Source organism: Lissotriton vulgaris, chromosome 5 (genome assembly GCF_964263255.1).
Source record: "Lissotriton vulgaris chromosome 5, aLisVul1.2, whole genome shotgun sequence".
NCBI lineage: Eukaryota > Metazoa > Chordata > Amphibia > Caudata > Salamandridae > Lissotriton > Lissotriton vulgaris.
Genome location: NC_141693.1, coordinates 1392046789 through 1392060452, shown reverse-complemented (window position 1 = coordinate 1392060452; position 13664 = coordinate 1392046789).

Below are 13664 nucleotides of genomic sequence, written 5' to 3'. Positions count from 1 at the left end.
GACCCTGAGGAGGCGAGCCCCAATGAGGAACGGGACTCGATGCACCCACTGGAAAAGGAAATCCACGATCTGGAAAGGGACTTGTCTGGCAAACTGAGTGGAACGGACTCCGCTACGCAAGACTCACACTCATGAACATTGCAGAGTGGCATTCTAAGGACGACGGTCGGGAGGCACGAAGACACGCAAGTTGACAGTCCTCTCTCCTGTTTTGCTATCTTTTCCATGTCCAGTGTATATGTTTTCTTCCTTTGAGCCGGTTGGGACATTAGGCTAGAAACGACACTGGGCCTGGTGCTCTCACAACCTTTCGAGTTGGGGTGAAAGGTGGGGGCTAGTTGAGTTAAGGGGAAAAAGGGGGTGGGCGACAGACCGGCTCCCACTGAAAGCTCTGCCCTTTACTGGGATGAGTCTGGAAGGGGAGGGTGGTGGGGAGGGGGGGGGGTGCTATGGGGACCAGAGTTATTTGGAGTTGGGGGAGGGGGGGACAGGGGTGGGGGTAGCCACAGTTGGGGGACACGCACAGACACCTGCTATACCACTTTCACTGCCACACCCACCTTACGCACCGCTAACAGATGACAACCAACACACAGAATGGCAGGTACACTAACAGCGCAACCAGGGGAGGAGGAGGCACTGTCCATTTTGACGTGGAACGTTAACCGCCTCGGTGCCAAAGTCAAACGGGGCCTGGTGAACACATATCTTAAGAGGCTGGCACCGGATGTCGTCCTCCTGCAGGAGACCCACCTTAAAGGTGACAAATGTCCATTCATTGCGAGGGGTAGGCTCAGAGCCCTGGCACACGCGGGGTACACCTCAGACTCGAGGGGAGTAGCGATCCTGGTTAAGAAATCACCACCTTTCTGCATCACACACACATGGAGCGACCCACAGGGCACGTATGTGGGGGTTCAAGGGACGGGGAGGAGACAGCGATACACTATAGTGTCGGTATATGCGCCGCCCAAGCTTCAATCGCGTACATTACAAGCGATCACCTCACTCCTCATCGACACGGCAGACACTATACAGATAGTGGGAGGGGACTTTAATGACGTGATGTCGGATGAACTGGACCGTACGGGGCAGACACGTAGAGGGGGATCACAGACAGCTTTGGCACAAACGATGGATACACTGGGACTCACGGACCTATGGCGATGGCGACACCCCACACATCCTGCCTACTCCTTTTACTCGGGGGCACACAAAGTCTTCTCAAGACTAGACTATCTTTTTATGGCTAGGCAACACTTAACGACGGGCGATGTGGTGGAATACAAGGCGAGGGGCATTTCTGACCACTCGCCCCTGTATGCGAAAGTGGGGGGGGCGAGACGGAGAGGAGGAACTGAATGGCGCCTGGCAACATGGGACATCCAATCCCCAGACCTTGTGAGCGGAGTTAGGGCGGACATTAAAGTGTACTTCGCGGAAAATGAAGGGTCCGTCGCCTCTAAGATAACCCTCTGGGAGGCGATGAAGCCAGTACTAAGAGACAGAATACAGGGCAGACTAAAAGAGGCGAGACAGAAACAACAGGCGGAAGTGGCGGCCTTGGAGGCCTCCATCCTGACACTAGAAGAGGAATATCAGGCACACAAGGGAGAAGACACGTTGCGGCGCCTGCTGGATGCCCAACGGAGCTATAGGGAGATGGTGTCAAATGAGGCGAAGACACAGTCGCTGGCGACGCTCCACCGTCTATACGACGTGGGGGATAAGTCGGGTAGGCTTTTGGCCTGGCTCAGCAGGAAGGAGAGAGATGCGCGATGGGTGGAGCAAATCAAAACGGGTGATGGGGCTGTGTGCCGCACCGACGCGGAGATAGCAGAGGCGTTCGCGACCCACTACGAACAATTCTACACAGCCAGAGACCTCGGAGGCATAGATGTGGCACTGCAATATCTGGACCAGACGGAAATCCCGAGCCTATCTTCTGAATCCAGCGCGGCACTGGACGCAGACATAACGCTTGAAGAGATTGCAGACGCCATAGCGCACCTAAAAACTGGCAAGACGCCGGGCCCCAACGGGTTCCCGGCGGAATTCTTTAAAAAAACGTCGGACCTCCTGACACGGCACCTTAAACATCTCCTTACGGAATCTTTCCAGCAGCATGCGCTACCACCAGACCTCGCGCTGGCGACCATTGTGCCGATCCACAAAGAAGGCAAACCTAAAGAGGATTGTGCATCGTATCGCCCCATTTCCCTCCTTAACATCGAAGTGAAGGTGTTAGCTACCATCCTAGCAACACGCATGAGGGGAGTGATCTTAGACCTTGTCCACTTAGACCAGTCAGGGTTCCTCCCGGACAGAGCAACGAAGCTCAATCTTAGGCGCACGCACAACTGGCTGCAAGCAGTCAAGGGTAGGGCCGAACCGCACTGGTTCCTCTCCCTTGACGCAGAAAAGGCATTTGACGCGGTACATTGGCCCTTCCTTCTGGCGGTGCTCCAGAGGTTCGGATTCGGTCCGGTAATCTGCGGCTGGATACGGCTCCTATACCACGCCCCGAGAGCGCGAGTGAGAGTCAATGGGAAACTGTCCCGCGAATTCAAGGTCGAACGGGGCACCCGGCAAGGTTGCCCTCTATCCCCCCTACTGTTCACACTCACGATTGAAATACTGGCCATTCACATCAGGCGAAACCCGCACATACATGGCTTTTCGCTAGACACCCCGGGGGCGATGCAGGAAAAGATATCGCTTTACGCGGATGATGTGCTCCTATACATCACCAACCCCGACGTTACAGTGCCAGAATTATTTCGGGAATTGGGCAGCTTTGGTGCACGAGCTGGCCACACCATTAATTGGCACAAATCGATACTATACGATCCACAGGGGCGGGAGCAATGGGGAAACGTCCCGGAACGCCTAGTTACGACATCCGCGGGCTTTCAATACTTGGGGATATACATCACCCAGGACAAGGCACTCTCCTTCTCCAAAAATGTCGGCAGAATCATGAGAGAGGCGGTATGTGACATGGACAGATGGAAACGGCTCCCACTCACGCTCCTGGGCCGGGCTGCAATGTACAAAATGATCACCCTGCCCAAGTTCCTCTATGCACTGCAGAATGAATACTACCCGCTCCCGCCGGATACGATGAGGAAGATACATGCGGACCTTCGTACATTCCTCTGGCTGGGAAAGCAACCGCGAATAGCCCTACAGACTCTCCAACGGCACCAGTATAGTGGGGGCATCTCCCTACCGAACCTGGAAGCCTATTACTGGGCGGAGCACCTGACGCCCATAAACGACTGGATCCATGTCCCGGCAGACCACCCGACGTATATCCTTGAGAAACACACGCTGTCCAACAGAAACGTACTATACTATTTATATGGCGGAAAGGCTGGGAAGTCACTGCTACCGGCGACGTTAATCACACTTAAGGCGTGGCGGCTGGCGACCAAACGCATGGGCTGGGAGGGGAAGCTCACCAGACAAACACCCTTGTGGCACTGCCGGTGGCTCCCGGAGCTGGGTAAACTAAGGGGCTTCCAGCGATGGGATGACATCGGCATGTCCCACATAGGCGACATGATCTACAGGGGGGAACTGAAGGACTTCCAGGCGCTTAAGACAGAATTTGGGCTCCACCACTCGCAAATATTCAAATACATGCAATTGAAACACGCTTGGAGGGCACAACAGATACAACTCGCAGACATACCTGAATACGCACCATTGGAGGGTAGACTACTCCAGGAACATATATTGGGTAAAGCGGTCTCCCTCACCTATAAAACCTTGACAAATAATATGTTGGGCGACTTGGGGAAGCTGAGGGGAGTGTGGGAGGCGGAGGTGGGTGAGATGGAAGATATTGATTGGGAGATGGTCCTTATGCACCCCAGGGAGGTGGCGATCAAGTCCAGGCTCCGCCTCATCCAGCTCAACATCCTGCATAGGACATATTTTGATAGGGTGAAACTGTTCAAAATGGGGAAAATCGCAGACGCTACATGCTTGCGGTGCGGTAGCCACCAGGGAGACTTCTACCACACCCTATGGCAATGTACGAACATACAACATTACTGGTCTGACATCTTTACAGAGCTGGGAGAGGTTTTGGGGGCGGAACTCAACCAGGAGCCTAAGCTAGCCCTGCTGGGCCTGACAACTGAGGTGGACCTGCCTCGTCCCCAGCTCATTTTTCTAGCTCTGGCGCTAGTAGTCGCCAGGAGAGACATCGCCAAACACTGGGGAGCAGCGGAAGTGCCGAACCTTGAGGAGTGGAGACGGGGGCTCGACCTCTACATGGCAGCGGAGAGGGTGACTTATAAGGCGAGGGGGTGTCCAAAAAAGTTCCGCCGGGTATGGGCCAAGTGGAGGCATTATCACGGCCTGGAGGGAGGGCAATGAGGGAGGGCTTTGGAGGACAGAGGAGCATTGAATGTGAACCATGAACTACCAAGACACGTGTTGATTACCACGTCGGACATTGAGGCTATGCGGGTACATGACGCCCCGTCGGGGAGACTAGTTGGTTGAAATGAGCAGTGGCGGGGGGGGGGGGAGGTGGAAGGGGATGGGGGGGGGCATTGCGAGAGTCTGATTGATCTATGTGCGTGAACAACAACTCCTGCTACCAACCCAAGGTGTATCAAGTGGCTATACAGTTAACAAGTTGCAGGGGGGAAGGGGGGGGGGGAGTTGGGAGTTTTTCAGTGGGAATCAATCCCACACTATAAAAGCAGATGTGTACAGTGATATGGACCACCTCCACCGGCGGCACTGGTGTGCCTTTAACATACATTTTACAAGCGCCGCCCAACCTCAGGGGTGTGGGCTGAATGGCCGTGTGATGAAGTATCTTCTGAACATATTGCCTCTCCCGTACAGGGGGAGGTGGAGTGATTGCATAACATGCTCGTCTTTTTCTGCAATAAAAATTATTTTGGAAAGAAATGATCTCATCGACCACTACAACTACGAGCTAGTCTCCATTCTCGACAATCTATCTCCTCTAAAGCTCAAAAGACGCTGTGCCACCACTTCTAGAACCTGGTTCAATGTGGACCTCAATGCAGAAAGAAGAACCTTGAGAGCTAAAGAAAGAAAGTGGAGAAACAACCCAACAGCCATCCTTCGCTTACAATTAAAAACAGCCCGCAGGAAGTACAACAACCATAACAAAAACAAGAAATCCAGCTTCTTCCGAGAGGCACTAGCCAATTCCAAAAACAGACCTAAGGAGCTCTACTACATAACAGACATCAAACATCCAAGCCTCTGCCCTCACCCCTGCAGGCATCCAAAGAACTATGCGATAACTTCGCCACCTTCTTCAACGATAAAGTCTCAAAAATCGAATTATCTCTAGACATCAACAACTTACACCTCCCGAAGAACAACGCGGCCATCCCACAGGCCCTACCACCCGGCCCCTCTCCCCTCCTTTGGCTAAGCTTTCGCCACGTGCAGAAAACTGAGATAATCTCGTTGATCTCGACCTCCAAACCATCATCTCACATCTCAGACCCCATTCCTCCCTCACTAATCAAAAAAATGAAGCTCACCTTAGCACCCATCTGGGGAAAAATCATAAACAGCTCCCTACAAGGGCGGAGTAGTCTAAAAATGGGACAAGTCACCCCTTTGCTGAAAAAACCCGGTCTTGACTCTACTGACTTGAACAATTTCTGACCGATATCTAACCTCCCTCTATTCGCCAAAACACTGGAACGATGCGTTCTCCTGCAATTGACTCATCATCTGGATAACATCAATCTCCTGGACCCCTCCAATCCGGCTTCAGGCAAGGCCGCAGCACAGAAACTGCGATGCTGAACATCATAGACGACATTCACGATTCCCTTGACGCTGACAAGTGCTGCCTCCTCATACTCCTTGATTTATCCGCAGCTTTCGACACAGTGGACCATAAGCTCCTCATCAAGACTGCAAGTAAGAGCTGGCCTCGGCGAGGTAGTTCTTGAGTGGTTTTCCTCCTTTCTACACAACCGCTCGCAAATAATAAAAATGGAGAGCTTCACCTCCGAAACCCAGCAAGTCAACAAGGGTGTCCCCCAAGGATCAGTACTTTCTCCTCAGCTCTTCAACATCTATATGGAACCGCTCGCCAAACTACTCAGGAATCCCAATATCCACTTCCACCTCTACGCGGATGACACACAGATCTACTTGGAAACCTCTTCACTTAACAACATCCACAGACTAAATGCCGTCTTAAATGATGTTCAAGATTGGCTGACAAAGAATCACCTGAAACTCAATCCCGACAAGACCGAAACTCTTCTCATCTCAAACAAAGAAGACAACCCTCAAATCATTGAGTGGTTGAAGTGGATCGATGCTCTTAAAGGTTCTCTCACGCTAGCTGATTCCGTAAAATCTCTAGGTTTCACCTTAGACCCCAAACTAACCTTGACAAACCATATTAAGAACTCGGCAAAAAGTGCATTCTTTAACCTCAGACTTCTGAACAAAATCAAACCTTTCATTCCCAACAAGGACCTTAAACTAGCCACGCAATCTCTAGTTCTATCTAGACTGGACTATGGGAACTCAATCCTAACAGGCATCCCCAAATCACACCTGGCTCCACTAAAAACAACATTGCATGCGGCAGCAAGAATGATCACAGGATGCAAAAAATCTGACCACATCTCCCCAGCTCTCAAAGAACTTGAATGGCTCCTGGTGGAAATGCGTAGCACCTTCAGAACGGCCTGCCTAACCCACAAGGCCCTCCACACCGGAAAACCAGAATACTTGGCAAACAAGCTCACAAAAGCTGGCCAAAGTAGAAACTTGAGAAGCTCTAACTCCCTGCTGCTCATCCTACCAAAAGCCAGAAAGAAGAAAACTGCGGACTGCTCCTTCACAGGAAATGCCCCCAAAATATGAAACTCTATCCCCCCCCGCATATCAGAACCATACCGTCCTATGCGGAATTCAAGAACCAACTCAAATCCTTGTTCCTCATCCGTTCTCTAGGTCCTGGGTAACTAGGATCAACAACCATCCCCAGAACTATGTGTTATCGCTGTATCCTATTACCAAGAAGTCCTACTGTACGAACTTCTCCTCCTCCCTAATTGTCATTCGATGATCGCCTTATTTGTTATGTGTCTTTTTGTTCACCTTTTCATTCCTTTTACTGTAAAGCGCTCTGCTACCTTCGGGTCTTGTTAGCACTATAGAAAACTTCTAAATAATAATAATGGAGTGCTGAAACTGAAGAAATTTCAACTTGGATGCAGGAGAAAACTCCTTGAACACAATAAAAGCAAGATCCCACACAATTTTCTCTAAAACTCCAAAAGTGGACGGACAACCAGGGGGGTCAATAGTGGAATCTCTACCAGTGTACACATGAAAATTAAAAACATATCCTGTCTTACTCTCAGACAACATATACAGTTTAATTCCATTGCGTGGCCTCTTGTTAGGGATGTACTGCCTAAAAACCAAACAACCCTTGAATAAAACCAAAGACTCATCAATAGATATTTATTTCGCTGGAATGTAAATCTCTGAAAATCGATCAACAAAGTGATCAAGAACAGGCCGAATCTTAAAAAGACGGTCACAGTCAGGGTGACTACGTGGCAATGCCAAAGAATTATCCACAAATGCAACATGTGTAGGAAAAGTAAATACCGATCACGAGTCATAACAGCCGGAAATATGGCTGTTGCCATCAAGGGACTGGAAGACCAATATGAAACCAGGTTTGACTTCCTTACCAAACCCATCAATAAAGTCAAACCCCAAAACTTCTTTAGCTCTTCCAGATTTGTGGGAGTCCTCCGGGTAGCTCTAGAGGGGGGCCTAAGTTTGTCACTGTTGTCCCTCAAAAACTGTTCAGCATACAAATTAGTCTGCTCAACAATCTTACCCAAAAACACATCATCCATAAATAACTGAAAATACCGTATAGGCAAAAAAAAAACACAATCCACTCTACACCCTGCATCACTGCTGAAGGTAGGCAGCACCGGCTGCGCCATGTTAGGATCAACTCAGAGTCCAGCACTTTCAGAAGGAAGACTATAGCAGCCTCATGCTGCAATCCAGATGCCTCTTGCACCATCGGCTCAGCAGTATCCTCCTCTAAAACAGGCCCTTCATCTGCATCCGAATATTCCATGTGGAGAGAAAACTGACTGCCAGAATCTTCCCCTTCCTCCTCTCCCTCAGACGCACTGTCAGTGTCATAATCCGGCTCAGAGGAAGATTGCAGAAGGATACCAACCACCTGCTGAGAAGTCATTCTACAGCTAGCCATAATATTATTAATAAAGGTAACTTGTCACACAAGTCAATAACAACAAGCACCATGTAAAATAAGCAATGAACAAAATTCACCTTTATCAATAATACCAATTAACTGCAAAACAATACCACTCACTTACCAGAAGCAGCTAAACTCACCACCACGTACTCTGCACAGACACAGTATGGATCAACAATATCCCACTAAAAAAGAAAGAGAGAAAAAAAATACACATAAGACAATGCAAAACACATCACAAAGATTTTCATGCTGAAAAAACGAACTAAATGCAACTATGACACCACAATTCATACATTGCAATATTACTCATTTGGAGTACATACAATAAAAATGTTTTTCTTACCTAAAAAATGCAACTACACAAAACTGCAGAACACCCACTGTCCAAACCGCAAACAGGAATCAAAAGCTTTACACTAGATTTAAAAAGAAGAAAAAAACATTACAACCACATATACAAAAAATGCACCAGTCCACCTGCCAAGCTAAGGGGTAGGTGGGCCTAACAGTATAAAATCAATAGGGGAGAACCCTTGCCCTTGAAGCCACCCCCACTAAAACAAAAATTTTAAAAACTCTGGTGTCTAGTGGCTTCTGCCCCTCTTGGGGTCATATGGGACTAAACACATACTGCTACTTTGCCACTCAAAGAGGGCAGAAAAGGCCACAATCATCCTCCCATAAAGGGGATCGACCCATGTCCATGGGGCAGAGCCACAACATTAAAATAAACCTGGGTGCCCTAGTGGCCCATAAAGCAAGCATTTGCAATGCAATAGGTCTCGCATTAGGAAACTTTGAGCTATTGGTCTTGTAAATTACAATTTTTTTATTTATGTGTTGGTTTTGAAAAAAGCAAAATTAATAGCTTTGTCATTCACAATGCCAATACTTTTATCTTTTGCAAATGTGACACCTATAGCATTCGAAATGCAACATGTGTTGTATTTACGTGACTTAGATGTATTGATATTACAAATGACAATGGCTTTTAATTTTTTTAAATAATTAATACTTAAATAAAAGTTATTGAAATTTATAATGGCTATAGCTTAAACTTTTGTAAATAACTTTTGTGAAGATTATGTTCAGTGTATTTTATTGTGACGAAAATCCAAGAACAGAAGTGAAATATTAACATCTTTTTGTGACATTTGTAACAAAGCTGGAAACATTGAGAGAACATATTTGAACCAGTTGTTGTTGAATGGTTGCACAGATTGATACAGTGGTGGCGCTGCGTAATGTTGTGGTGGCGACAAGTGATGCTGTGGCAGTCAGTGATGCTGTGGTATCGCATAGTGATGTTTTGGTGCACCTGAGTGATGCTGTGGTGCCCCTGAGTGCTGCTGTGGTGGTGCGATAGATAGAGTGAGGGCGATAGATAGCTAGAGGGAGGGCGAAAGATAGATAGAGTGAGGGTGATAGATAGAGTAAGGGAGATAGATAGATAGAGTGAAGGCAATGGATAGATAGATAAAGTGAGGGATATAGATAGATACAGTGAGGGCGATAGATAGATAGAGTGAGGGTGACAGATAGATAGATAGATAGATAGATAGATAGAAAGATAGATAGATAGATAGATAGATAGATAGATAGATAGATAGATAGATAGATAGATAGATAGATAGATAGATAGATAGCGATAGATGTGTGTGGTTGTGTGTGGTTGTGTGTGTGTGGTTATGTGTGGTTGTATGTGTGTGTGGTTGTGTGTGGTTGTGTGTGTGGTTGTGTGTGTGTGGTTGTGTGTCAGTGGGTGTGGTTGTGTGTGTGGTTGTGTGTATGTATGGTTGTGGGTGTGTGTGGTTGTATGTGTGGCTGTGTGTGTGGTTGTGGTTGTGTGTGTGGTTGGGTGTGGTTGTGTGTGTTTGGTTGGGTGTGTGGCTGTGGTTGTGTGTGTGTGTCTGTGGTTGTGTGTGATTGTGTGGGTTGTGTTTGTGGTTGTGTGTGGTTGTATATGTGGCTGCATGTGTGGTTGTGTGTGTGGTTGTGTGTGTGGTTGTGTGTGCGGTTGTGTGTGTGGTTGGGTGTGCGTGTGTGTGCTTGTGTGTGTGGTTGTGTGGGGGGTGATATGTGTGTGTTTGTGTGTGGAGTTGTATGTGGTGTTGTGTGTGTGGTTGTATGTGTGGTTGTGTGTGATTGTGTGTGTGTGTGTATGTGAATGTGTGGCTGTGTGTGTGGTTGTGTGTGAGATTGTGTGTGTGGTGTGGTTGTGTGTGTTTGTGTGGTTGTGTGTGTGCGATTGTATGTGTGTGTGCTTGGTTGTATGTATGTGTGTGTGTGCGGTTAGAGAAGGATGTATGTGGAAGAGAGCAGCAGATCAGCACAGCAGAAGAGAAGAGGGAGTTAAAAAAGGAGGCTGGTGGAAGAGCGCAGCAGATCAGCACAGGAGAAGAGAATAGGGAATTAGAGAAGGACGAAATGGAAGGGAACAGCAGATCAGCACGGGAGAAGAGAACAGGGAGTTGGAGAAGGAGGCGGGGTACAAGAGAGCAGCAGATCAGCATGGGAGAGCAGAACAGGGAGTTTAAGAAGGAGGCAGGTGGAAGAGAGCAGCAGATCAGCACAGGAGAAGAGAAGAGAACAGGGAGTTAAAGAAGGAGGTGGATTGGAAGAGAGCAGCAAATCAGCACAGGAGAAGAGAACAGGGAGTTAAAGAAGGAAGCAGGTGGAAGAAAACAGCATATCAGCACTGGAGAAAAGAACAGGGAGTTAAAGAAGGAGGCGGGTGGAAGAGAGCAGCAGATCAGCACTGGATAAAAGTACAGGTAGTTAAAAAAGTAGGCGGGGTGGAAGAGAGCAGTAGATCAGCACAGGAGAAGAGAACAGGGAGTTAAAGAAGGAGGCGGGAGGAAGAGAAAATCAGATTGGCACATGAGAAGAGAACAGGGAGTTAGAGAAAGAGGCGGGTGGAAGAGAACAGCAGATTAGCACAGGAGAAGAGAACAGGGAGTTAAAGAAGGAGGCGGGTGGAAGAGAGCAGCAGACTGGCACAGCAAAAGAGAACAGGGATTTAAAGAAGGAGGTCGTTGGAAGAGAGGAACAGATCGGCACAACAGAAGAGAACAGGGAGTTAAAGAAGGAGATGGGGTGGAAGAGAGCAGCAGCTCAGCACAGGAGAAGAGAAGAGAATAGAACATTGAGTTAGAGAAGGAGGTGAGGTGGAAGAGAGCAGCAGATCAGCACAGGAGAAGAGAACAGTGAGTTAAAGAAGGAGGCAGCTCGAAGAGAGCAGCAGATCAACACAGGAGAAGAGAACAGTGAGTTAAAGAAGGAGGCTGGTGGAAGAGAAAAGCAGATCAGCACATGAGAAGAGCACAGGGAGTTAGAGAAAGAGGTGGGTGGAAGAGAACAGCAGATTAGCACAAGAGAAGAGAACAGGGAGTTAAAGAAGCAGGTGGGGTGGATGAGAGCAGCAGCTCAGCATAGGAGAAGAGTATAGAACAGGGAGTTAGAGAAGGAGGTGAGGTGGAAGAGAGCAGCAGATCAGCAAAAGTTAACAGGGAGTTAAAGAAGGAGGCAGGGTGGAAGAGAGCAACAGATCAGCACAAGAGAAGAGAAGAGAACAGGGAGTCAGAGAAGGAGGCGGGTAGAAGAGAGCAGCAGATCAGCACAGAAGAAGAGAAGAGAACAGGGAGTTAGAGAAGGAGGTGAGGTGGAAGAGAGCAGCAGATTAGCACAGCAGAAGAGAACAGGGAGTTAAAGAAGGAGGTGGGGTGGAAGAGAGCAGCAGAACAGCACAGGAGAAGAGAACAGGGAGATAGAGAAGGAGGTGGGGTGGAAGAGATCAGCAGAGCAGCATGAGAGAAGAGAACAGGGAGTTAAAGAAGGAGGCGGGTGGAAGAGAACAGCAAATCGGCACAGGAGAAGAGAATCAGGAGTTACAGGAGGAAGCGGTGGAAAAGAACAGCAGATTAGTACAGAAGAGAACAGGGAGTTAGAGAAGGAGGCGGTGAAAGAGAACAGCAGATCAGAACCGGAGAAGAGTAAAAGGAGCTAGAGAAGGAGGCGGATGGAAGAGAGCAAAAAGATCATCACAGGAGAAGGCAACAAGGAGTTAGAGAATGAGGCGGAGTGGAAGAGAAGACCAAATCAGCACAGGAGAAGAGAACAGGGAGTTAGAGAAGGGGGCGGGTGGAAGAGATCAGTAGATCAGCATGGGAGAACAGAACAGGGAGTGAAAGAAGGAGGCGGGTGGAAGAGAGTAGCAGATCAGCACAGGAGAAGAGAAGAGAACAGGGAGGTAAAGAAGGAGGTGGGGTGAAGAGAGCAGCAGGTCAGCAAGGAAGAAGAGAACAGGGATTTAAAGACGGAGAGGGGTGTAGGAGAACAGCAGATCAGCACAGGAGAAAAGAACAGAGTTAAAGAAGGAGGCGGGATAGAAGAGAGCAGCAGATCAGCACAGGTGAAAAGAACATGGAGTTAAAGAAGGAGGTGGGGTGGAAGAGAGCAGCAGATCAGCACAGGAGAAGAGAACAGGGAGTTCAGGAAGGAAGCCGGTGAAAGAGAACAGCATATTAGCACAGGAGAAGAGAACAGGGAGTTAGAGAAGGAGGCGGGGTGAAAGAGAACAGCAGATCAGCACAGGAGAAGAGAAAAGGGAGTTAGAGAAGGAGGTGGGGTGAAAGAGAACAGCAGATCAGCACAGGAGAAGAGAACAGGGAGTTAGAGAAGGAGGTGGTGGAAGGGAGCAACAGATCAGCACTGGAGAAAAAAACTGAGTTAAAGAAGGAGGCGGGTGGAAGAGAGCAGCAGATCAGCACAGGTGAAGAGAACATGGATTTAAAGAAGGAGGTGGGGCGGAAAAGATCAGCAGATCAGCACAGGAGAAGAGAACAGGGAGTGAAAGAAGGAAGCGAATGGAAGAGAACAACATATTAGCACAGGAGAAGAGAACAGGGAGTTAGAGAAGGAGGGGGTGTAAGAGAACAGCAGATCATCAAAGGAGAAGCGGAGTTAAAGAAGGAGTTGGGGTGGACAAGAGCAGCAGATCAGCACAAGAGAAGATAACAGGGAGTTAAATAAGGAGGCGGGTGGAAGAGAACAGCAGTTCAGTACAGAAGAAGAGAAGAGACCTGGGATTTAAAGAAGGAGGTGGGGTGGATGAGAGCAGCAGATCAGCACAGGAGAAGAGACCAGGGAGTTAAAGAAGGAGGTGGGGTGGAAGAGAGCAGCAGATCAGCACAGCAATGGAGAACAGGGAGCTAGAGAAGAAGGCGGGTGGAAGAGAGCAGCAGATCAGCTCGGGAGAAGAAAAGAAAAAAGGGAGTTGGAGAAGGAGGTGGGTGGAAGAGAGCAGCATAACAGCACAGCAGAAAAGAACATTGAGTTAAAGAAGGAGGCAGGTGGAAGAGGGCAGCAGACCAGC